Source organism: Mixophyes fleayi, chromosome 1 (assembly GCF_038048845.1).
Source record: "Mixophyes fleayi isolate aMixFle1 chromosome 1, aMixFle1.hap1, whole genome shotgun sequence".
In the NCBI taxonomy this organism is placed as follows: domain Eukaryota; kingdom Metazoa; phylum Chordata; class Amphibia; order Anura; family Limnodynastidae; genus Mixophyes; species Mixophyes fleayi.
This window is the reverse complement of record NC_134402.1, coordinates 404,131,153-404,142,110: the sequence shown is the minus strand read 5'-3', so window position 1 is coordinate 404,142,110 and position 10,958 is coordinate 404,131,153.

Below are 10,958 nucleotides of genomic sequence, written 5' to 3'. Positions count from 1 at the left end.
AAGCGCAATTTGTAGCCTTTTGGTCCTCTTGCTAATTTTGCATATGTGGGTCAGGAGAAAGACTTTCCCCTGAGATAGGCACATTTAAGAGCAGCATCCCACTTACCAATAAAGTATAGCAGTGGTTAGCTAACAGCTGAGAAATATGATACACCTCTGGGGCCATTACCAAAACAGACTTTTCAAAGGAAATGGAACGCTTGTTCGGGTGGTAATGAAATTTTTCACCTGAACGCACTACTTCAGGAGTTCACAGTAAATCCATCTCCAACGAAACTTAAAGAAAATAAGAAAGCAACTTGTACTTGATCAACAAAGTGATGAGCTTCTGAGTTGAATTCACAAAGTCCATTCCTTTGGTAGTATAATTGAAAGTAGCAGGAATATCACAAATTCTACTGAAGACATTTAACAGAATTTGATTTGTAAGATAAAGTAGAAGACTTATAAGTTGGGTAAGAAACAGCATGGGTATTTAAAATACCATATACCAATAGTGCATTCATGTATCTTGTTGAGGACTGAATACAATTCAGGAAATATTCTAGGATTAAAGTATTCAAAAAATAATTATTAAAGGGAAGAATGACCAATGCCACCCCAAAAACCTATTTACCTTTACCTATGCAGATGGGTTAGGATGGAAGGTGAGGATCCAGGGAGACATGTGGTCTCCTATTCCCAATCTCTGAAAGCATCAGTTCCACACATTTCATTGTATGGCTGCACGGTAATAGAAATATCCTATAAAGAAAAACAAACAATATAGTCAAACATTCTAAAGTGATGAAATGTAAACTGTCAACAGCGCTCAATCTAGCTGCAGCCAAGATATCTTATAGAAATCACACACAGGTTTTCAAAAGCATATCTAACAAAATACAACATTTAAGAGATACTGGCTCTATTAGTGTTCCCCAGAAGGAATATGAAATTAATGAAAACACTTCAATAATAAGTGAAATCCTCTGAGGTTTTCTCCCCGCTTTCTTCCTTTATCTCCCCTTATACTCAAATAGAAGTGATGATATGTGATAAAACACATTTATAGCATAGTGTGACACTTAATCATCTGTGTAAGCTACAAGAATAAGCGAAAACATTTTCAAAAACAGCACAAATCACTATATGAACAAAAAATCAAAATGCACAGAGAGAATCTTGTGAAGTAAACAGTTATATGTGATGAAAGACTTTCTTCCCAAGATGGTGTTGCCCCCTTATAGAAATACACTTACTAGATATGTTCTTTAAATGAAGCCTCAAAGAGAAAACCAATATTCATAAATCCGAGTAGATGAGTTTTGTGCAGGTGCATGTAATAAGAAGAGCTTTGTTTCCAAAAGCAGTGCTAGCCCCTAATGGTAATCCACTTACTAGAAGTGTTCTTTAAAATGAGCATTGTACGGGATCTTTGAAGGTAAATGTATTCTCCGGGAGTTATCTTCCCTTTCCTTTTGTTCAACATTTCCTCATCTAGCAAGTGTATGTAAAAATAATAAAAAGCTAATTTAGGGTGATATTACTTAAAATATTTTTCTTGTTTATACTAAAAATATAACACACTTACATGTAGATAAAAAACAATTGGAACCAATGACAATTGTATGATTGTCATTTGCTCCAATTGGACTCTGTACCCCACTTCCTACCTCCCCTTCTCTTTCTGTACCCCTCTGCCCATCCCCCCCTTATCCTTTCCAAATGCAAAAACCTCAATAAATACATTTTTTTAAAAAACAGCAAATCCAAGTATCTGCCAAAAGACTTCCTCCCAGAAGGAAGATAGAACATTCACTTTAAACAGCATGATGTCAAGATTCCCAGGGTATATGAATAGTTGTGACGTTTATCCACATGATGTTACTAGTGGCAGGAAAGCTGCCCTTTTATTCAACGTGTTTCATCAGTATGGGAATAGGTCTTTATCAATATGTTTTTGTGTGGACAAATGCTCAAAGTTCTGCATATTACCAGTTTTGGATGAGCCCCTTCATTAATTTAAACTTTTTATTTTTTTCTCTTCAATTATTGCTTAGTCCATCCTCATTAGAGTCATTTTAATGTGGTTATTACATTGTTAAAATTGTGTATTTAAAATTATTTTCCTGTAGCATAAAGAATGGGCCAAGGCTCCGAGTATGTAAAAGAAATATTGAGATGAACGTTCTACAGTCCCTTGTTAACCATGGAACATGCTTTTTTGCATGTTTGATGGTGATGGATGAAGCACTGAAAGAATGTCTGGACCTGATAGCTGTTATACAATGTACTGTAAAATATAAAGATATTACAAGCTACTGAGGAGTTCTGTGGAAACATATAAGCACAAGGTCACAGAACTAAGCTGACTTGTAATATCAATTTATTTTACACTTGGGTAGTACATTATTCTTTACAATACACAAGTTTACAAAGCAACTTGGTTGTATAAGATATTGAAAGTTTGCTTTACCTTTTTTATTTTGTAATAAAAAACTTTTTATTAACAGCACCAAATAAATACGAAACAAAATTGAAACAACATAATAGAATTATAAGCACAGTGAATTTCCCCACAGAACTAGAAGAGTGGAGATGGTGTTTTGTGCAATTGAGTCCAAATCGCTCAGGTTTCATAAAAAAAAGCAGACAAATTCCTCAATATATTAGTCATAAGCTACATCTTATAAATATACCAGACTTTTTCCTGATCACAGCTATGGTTGATGGATTCCGATTTTTCCCAGACCTGATAATTGGACAGGTGGCTGCACTTAAGATGTGTCTAATAGAATTGTTCAGATGTTTTGGAAGGTTGGAAAATTCAGATAAAGTATTGTGTATTTCATATAAAATAGAATATCTGTTGTTGTTATACTTACAATGAGATTTTGGATTTCAAACCAAAATTTCTGTATGACCGGACAAGATCACCAGATATGGGGTGTGCCTGGCAGTTATATGTTCCAACTTTGAAAATGAATTGTGTGATACAAGTGACAAGTTTCTGCAAGTATAAATTATATTTTACAGAGGTTATATCATTACTCCCAAAATAGTGATTACACAATTACGTACAAATATATTAATTTACATAAACTATATTTTACAGAATATTTAACATATACTTACATATGTGTAATAAATATAGATAGATAGAGCTTGAACCCTCCCATCTCCCACATGGAAGGAGTGAGCCTTCCCACTACTACACTGCTGGCCAATAGGAAGTGACTTGGAGAGACAAAGTAGAGAGACAGACAGAAGTATAAGGAGCTATTGGGGGATAGCGACATGACGGGGAGAGTCAAAGTATTAATAAGTGTTAAAGGTAAAATGGTTAAAGGGTGCTTCCCATTGTGAATAACACTCCCCCCAGCCACACCCCCCCCCTCCACACACACACCATTTGCTTTGTTCAGATATCAAGCATTTGTAACCCCCCCTCTGGAAATTTTGTGTTTACCCCTGCCCCTTGGGTTTTAGCTACACAGGTGCCGCCATCCGGGGCAGGTGCTGCAGCTGACCACAAGTTAAAAGAGCAGGCTTTAGTGGGGACTTAACGAACACTTGGCCTAGGCTCTATGTTCACAGGGGACTCCTTGGGGTATATTTACTAAACTGCGGGTTTGGAAAAGTGGAAATTTTGCAACCAATAAGATTCTAGTTATCATTTGTTTAGTACATTCTACAAAATGACAGCTAGAATCTGATTAGTTGATATAGGCAACATCTCCACTTTTTCAAACCAGCAGTTTAGTAAATATATCCCCTAGTGTCTTCTCAGTTCATCGTCCAGCATGCATGTGACACACATGCATTGACAGGACTTGCCTGCTCTTCTACTGCAGCTGCCTCGGCATGCTGCTTCTCTTGACAGCTCCTGTCTTTGGACTACTCTGGACTTGTTACTTTAATGTATCCTGCAGTACCTCTAATCAGGGGAGGGCTGGCAAAGTTTAGCCTGGGGTGCAAGACTCGACTCAGTAGCCTATTTTAATGGGGAAAAATGCAGGTGGCCCCAGTGAACCAGCCTATGGTAGTGCACTATGGGATGGCCCGGGGGGCAGGTGCCCCCCAGCCCAGCCTGCCCCTGCCTCTAATCCACCAGAGGTGCTGCTATTGTGCCTTGCTATGTCTCTTCTCAATACCAGGGGTTTACCTGCTGAACTAGCTAATCATCTACACGTCTCCTTATTTATAACTGCCTCTCCCAGTTATCTTTGCTGGTCATTGTTGTTTATATTGCTGTGTCTGACACTGTTGTGCTCACTTGTTTCTCCTGTTCCCTGGGACTAATACAAGCTACTTTCAGACATCTCGTACCTAGTTTCTCTCCACTCAGCCTATTATTACTTGCTTTCAGCCTCTCTCAGAAATCAATATTCAGTGTCTGCAATACTCGGTTTGTACCATTTTCTGCATTATCCGCATCATATCCGTTCAATAAATATAATTTTCTAGACTCCATAGCTGTCATTTCTAGCTTTCAGCATTAAAGTGTGACAGGCATGCATGATGAATGTGTAACTACTGGGTGCTGTGATAAAAGAACACATGATATCATGTAATAACAGGAAAGCACCCACTCATCTTGAATGGGTAACGCATAACCTTGCTTGCTATGCCTTTGTGTCATGCTCGAAACAGGAGTGTCCTTTCATTTTCTGTTTTCTTCTTTCGTGTGAGCTCTAGCCTTTTGGTAGCTATAAGACATTGAGTGAAATTTTAGGAAGAGGCATCCAGCAAAGACTAGAATGTAAAGATAAATGAAAAATAAATGGTTCATAGCTAATATATGATAAGTACAAATACAAATAAATACATTTTTTTAAATAGAGAAACTCCATATATGACCAGGAGCAGACTGGGCTGGGGGACATCTGCCCCCCAGGCCAAACCCATAATGGGCTACCTCGAGCTGGGTCACTGGGCCACCTCATTTTTTTTTCCTTTAAAATGGGCTGCTGAGTCAAGTCTTGCCTCCTGGGTTAAAATTTACCAGCCCTCCCCTGTATCTGACAGATATTTCACTGAAAGGTTATTGCTTGTTTCATAATACCCAAAAATGATTTCCCTTTATTTCATGCTAATTTGGTGAGCAGATAGAGCACTATGTCAGTTCCCACTCATAATTATTAGTGCAAATATGGCAAAAAACAAAGGTGCAGCACCTAAATTATCATACTGTTCTATGTTCTAAAGAACATTGTTAAAGAAATAAAATTAATATAAACTTCTGTATATCCCTGTTACCTACTTACCTACTACTAATTAGCTTCTGATGACAAGGAAAATTGTTGAATTCTAAATCCAATTTTTAGATGAAATTAATTTCTACGTTAAATAGATGCTCCTATGAGATTAGAAACATAATTAAGCAAATTATTCAATTCTAAAATTGGATTAGTTTCTAAGCATACATTTGAAGGAAGATCTAGTGATAATTTAAAAAAAAGTCTACCAATCTCTAGGGCACTTTAGCTCTAAGTTATGTTGATCCTAAGAAAAAGAGAATGATGTCTGAACCATCTGTTAATATGACATGCTGGATTCCGATAAAACCAATAGGCTATAACCAGTAGGTGCGGAAAATCAAATCGAAGTGTTTGCCCCAAAAAATTTTGCCAGCCAGGTGGCATTAAGAATCAGCCAGGTAGGGGCAGGTGTAATACTTCGCAATAATAATGAAAATTGTTGGAGGTTATTGCCCACACCTGCCAGGACTGGTGGTCATTGATCTCACACACACTGCTGGCTGTAGTGCTCACATAGTGCTTGTTCTAATAGGAGAAACAATGGTTTATCCTATTATAAAAGGACTCTGTTAGGCTCCAAGAGCCGGGTGGCAAGTAAAAACAGCCGGGTGGAGCACCCGGTAAATAGGTGCTGGGGAGATCACTGAATCGTATCACCAGTAAACATCAAGATGACAGAGTAACTGAAGTAATGTCCTATCTGAATATGAAAATCTTTAAAAGTGTAATGCATTGCAATACTGAGTATGTCATATGTGAAGTTCAATGCAGTTGTAAATTGCAGTATATAGGACGAACAATGAGACAACTTGTAAATAGGTTCACTGAGCACAACAGAAATATCATTAAGAAATGTAAAAATCATAGTGCTTCTAGACATTTTGAACAATATCATAATGCATTTCTGACTCAGAAGTCTTTGGATTTGAACATTTACAAGTTGAAGGGGAGACTGCTTCTGGCGATCATGGTATCCGGATGGCCTAAATGAAGCAATATATTTAAATGGAGTTATATATATATTTCTATCACACGCCATATGAATATATACGTTTAGAAGTTAGACAATTAGAATAAAGAAAGGTTAGATCTTTTCCATTTTAGACATTTCTCTTGAATAGCCCTGAATGCATGAATAGGTTTGATTGAATTTATTCCTAAGATTTTATTCCCATTATTCTCAGGGTATTTTTGATAGTTGTTTTCAATTTTTTTTATTCATTTCGCTATTAGATTTAGGTTTGTAGGAATTTATGACAAAGGGTGGGAATCACATTATAAAGTTATGATCATAATGATGTGTCTTAGCAATCTAATTTGGTGATAATTCTAGTATTATAATGTCATGGGATGTATCTTGTCAATAATATATACAATGGTATGTAAATATTAGTTACGTTAAAATCGTGGGGATCACATTATATGCCTAGGAATAAGGAAAAGGTGTCGTATCAATTCTATTTGTAATATTCATGGTATTATAATGTTATCGGATATATTATTTGAAATCTGTTTAGCAAAGCCAGTTTGTCTGGCTTCGAAATATGACCTACACACAATATGATCTGCACAGACCATTGCTTGACCAGGATTTAGGGCAGAGGCCTTTTGTAATTAACATATTTTATTTCCAAACACATCCTGTACTGGGAGTGCCCACCTTTTGGGGGGTCAACTGGGAAAATCACACGTTTCTTTGTCTCTTCACTTGCTGAACACAGAGAGAAACACATCTGTTGCTAAGGACTTCAAGTATTTAAGGAATATATATATATATATATATATATATATATATATATATAGAAACTATTACAGTTATTTTATAATTTACCAATAATCGTTGTCTATGTGATTTGTGTGGTTCCAACTCACAAAGTGATTTATTAGCAAGAGCAAAAGAATAACAATTAAATAAATAAGTATAGCCGATAGATACGCTGTGCCCCTGCTGGATCCAGCTTACAGTCATTCAATCCTGAAGTCTGTGGTCAAAGAGACTGTAAGCTGATTCCAGAGAACAATATATATATATATACATTTGGTGTTACAGTAAATACAATACAGATGACTTGGCATGTTTCCATAGGTTCAGGCTTCAGTACAGTCCAGTATAGTGTAGTTCATAGGTCAGTTCAAACGAAACCCTCCAAGGGTGGGGGTCAGCTCTCCAAGGGTGGGGGTCAGATGCATACTAATCTTCCCATCGACAGCTAGTTCAAACTGGTCTATTTACATTATACACACAATACCATTCTGTTCACAATACCATTCCCTATATTCCATAACTAGCATACATGAAGTGCGATCTTATAGCTGATGGAACCGGATCACTAAGAATAAATAGGGGATTAGAATGACACAAACATGATGTTTCCTGTAACCTGAACCTTAGATCTTACTAAAGTACATATAACCTTATAATATTTAATTATAAACTCAATAGTATCTGTTCATAAAAAAACTGTGGATTGGAACTATTATAAAATGAACTATGTACAAGTGAATGTGTAAGTGTAAGAGCATGCGTCCGTTATTTATGGTGCGATTGCGTCATGACATGTGGCGTTCTGATCGCAATCGCACGTAAACCAATATTAATCAATATAATTTCTTTCATCCAATGATTCGACTTTGACAATATATATATATATATATATATATATATATATACATATACATCAGTGGCGCACGCAGGGGGGTTTGAGTCTCTAGAAACCCCCCCTGCACTAACTAAGTGGCCACTTTCCTATACATCCAACCGCAGCGCTGTCAAAGAAGCATCCGCGACGGTGCTGTATTGTATACAGCACCACCGCAGACGCTTCTTCGACAGCGCCGAGGCTGCTGTATAGGACAGCGCTGGCGAAACGGAGCTGCTGCTCTCTCTCTGGGTTTTTTTGGGTTTTTTTTTGGGTCGGCGGGGAGAAACCACCCCCCCCCGACAATCCTCCGTGCGCCCCTGTACATATATATATATATATATATATATATATATATATATATATATATATATATACATACAAAGAGCTGCAGTATTAGGCAACATGGAGGAATGTTTTGGGTGGTACCTGGTACGATAACATAAATATGTGACGTTTAAATAGTATATATGGAGTTTGAATGGAATTGTCTTTGTGTGCAGATAGTAAGGAGTTTGTGTTTGATGGAAAAGGCTTACGTTTGCAAAAGTTAGATTGAGTAAGACAATGATATGTATGGTGTTAGATTGATGATTGATTATGTTGCATAAATAGGAATAAATTGTAATTGTTGTAACATGATGTATGTGTTACGGTTAGTATAAATGCTTAGCAAGTAATATTGTTAGTGTACTTAGAAAGTGACTTGGAAAGATTCTGACTTGGAAGATTAGAATGACTGTTTTGGGAAAGTTTTGCAGAAAGTGATTACATACAGGAAGTGATTAGATTGATCAGTGTAAAGTTTTGCATAAACCATTTGTTAAAGAATATAGCTGAGACTGTTAAACTGAAGATGAGAAAGTGAAATAGTTGAGATAAAGGAGTTTTGTACTAAATTCTGCACATGTAGTTTAGTGCTGAATAGATTGGACAAAATGGCTCCCGTGTAAGCCATGCGGTCTGGTCAATCCTTCATCTTGCATGCACCCACTTGCAATTAACATATACACACATACACACACAGACACAAAAACACACACACACACACACACACACACACACTGAAATCTGATATACATTCATATACACATATAGTCCTACCATGTTTACTTAGTAACATAGATAAGGAAGGCATACTTAGATAGAATAGCTTAGTAGGCAATGCAATAGATTTTATGTAAAATATATTATACTTTCTACACTGTGTTATTATATGTGTAAACACTGTTAATGAAATTATCTATTGTTACTAAGAATACATATTATCCTAAATGAGACTTTGTGGAAATTCTTTCATGACGTTTAAAGCAGACATTGAATAAGAATTATCTTTCTAAAAACTGGGTTTAAACTGGAACCTACCCTTTGTGAGTGATAATGAAGGTAGTTTTTAAATGTTAATTATGATATTAACATTAATAGTATTATTGCCTCATCATTAGATCCTCCTCATAGCAGAGAGCATTAGCCAACTCTCAAGGAAGCAACACCCATTTTGGTGGGGGGATAGATACCCTTTTAGAAGCATACAATTACATTCTCGAGAACTGTGTGCTTTCAACTTTGTAGCAACAGTTTGGGGAAGGCCCTTTCATGTTTCAACATGACATTGTGAACAAAGGTCCATCGAACAATTATTTTCTGAGTCTGGTATGGAAGAACTTGACTGACATGTATAAATCTCTTACCTCAACACCATCAAATACCTTTAGAGTAAATTGGAACACTGACTGTGAGCCAGGCCTTATCGCCTTAACATCAGTGTCCTATCTCACTAATATTCTTGTGACTGAATGGATTTGCATCCCATGTTCCCATGCAGCCATGTTACAAAATCTAGTGGAAAGCCTTCCCAGAAGACTAGAGTATGATATTGCAGCAAAGGGGAGGCCAACTCCAGATTAATGCACATGGATCAACCAGCACCAATTTATGTTGTTAAAACCAGTCACCAGTCTCTTCAGAAAACTGTCCAGGAGGTATAAGTTATATACCTGTTCTATACAGGTTAACAGAGAGTTTGCTAATGAGCATGTTCACCTGTTTCTATAAGTATTTGGCATTTGCAAGCACAAATTGCCAGATTATTGAGTCCCATGTATTATTGTAATAAGACAGAAGTGGTTTGTTAGTGGAATATCTTGGAACAGACATAATTGAAGAGTAAGGTATACTGTTATCTGTCACGGTTCAAATACAAAGTACAGCTCAGGAGCCAGGAATGAGGTAAAAACACACAAAGTTTATTGCTGGAATAACAATCTGATGGTGTAATACTGAATATACAAGAAAATGCAGGAATAAATACCGGGTAGATGGCTGATGTAGGAAAGTGGTAATATGGAGAGCTCCCAGATAGCAGGTAAGCAGATATATGGAGAGATCCAGGCAGCATGAAACCACAAGCACAGCAGAGGGTAGGAACAGAGGATGGGACAACAATAACCAGCAATGACTGCTGGGAGAGACAGGTTTAAATGGAACACACCCAGGTGCATGGGATAATGAGTGAACAGAAAGGTTAACTCCTAAAACACAAGAAGCAGCCACAATTGCAGGACCCCTGGTTATCAGAGGTACTGCTGCTAACACATAAAATGAAACACAATAATACAGTCCAAAACTCCAGGAGACAGGAGCTGCCAATACAAGCAGCAAGCTGTAAGCAGATCGTTACATTATCTCATTAGAATATGCAAAGCCAGAAATATGCACTTCTGATATTGATGTTTGTGTAAGGTTATTGTTAAAAAATAATAATATATGTGATTGAAAGAAGTGCTTGAGGGCAGAACAACCAGACGTTTACAATTTGAGAACAGGTCAAGTGACCTCCAGCTATGGACAGAGCATTCAATGAGCGATGTGAGTTTGTAACAATTATATTATTGTTTTCAATGTCATTACAGATAAATATTAAGGTGTGCAGAACTATTATGTTTTGTCTTTGTCTCTTTAGCCTGAGAGTTTATTTTGATCATTTTAACATTTGTCTGTGGGCTAATTAGTGTGATTATGCAGCTATGCTGACTAATTGGCATTGTATAAATAGTGTGTCCATGGGTTATCCACTGTT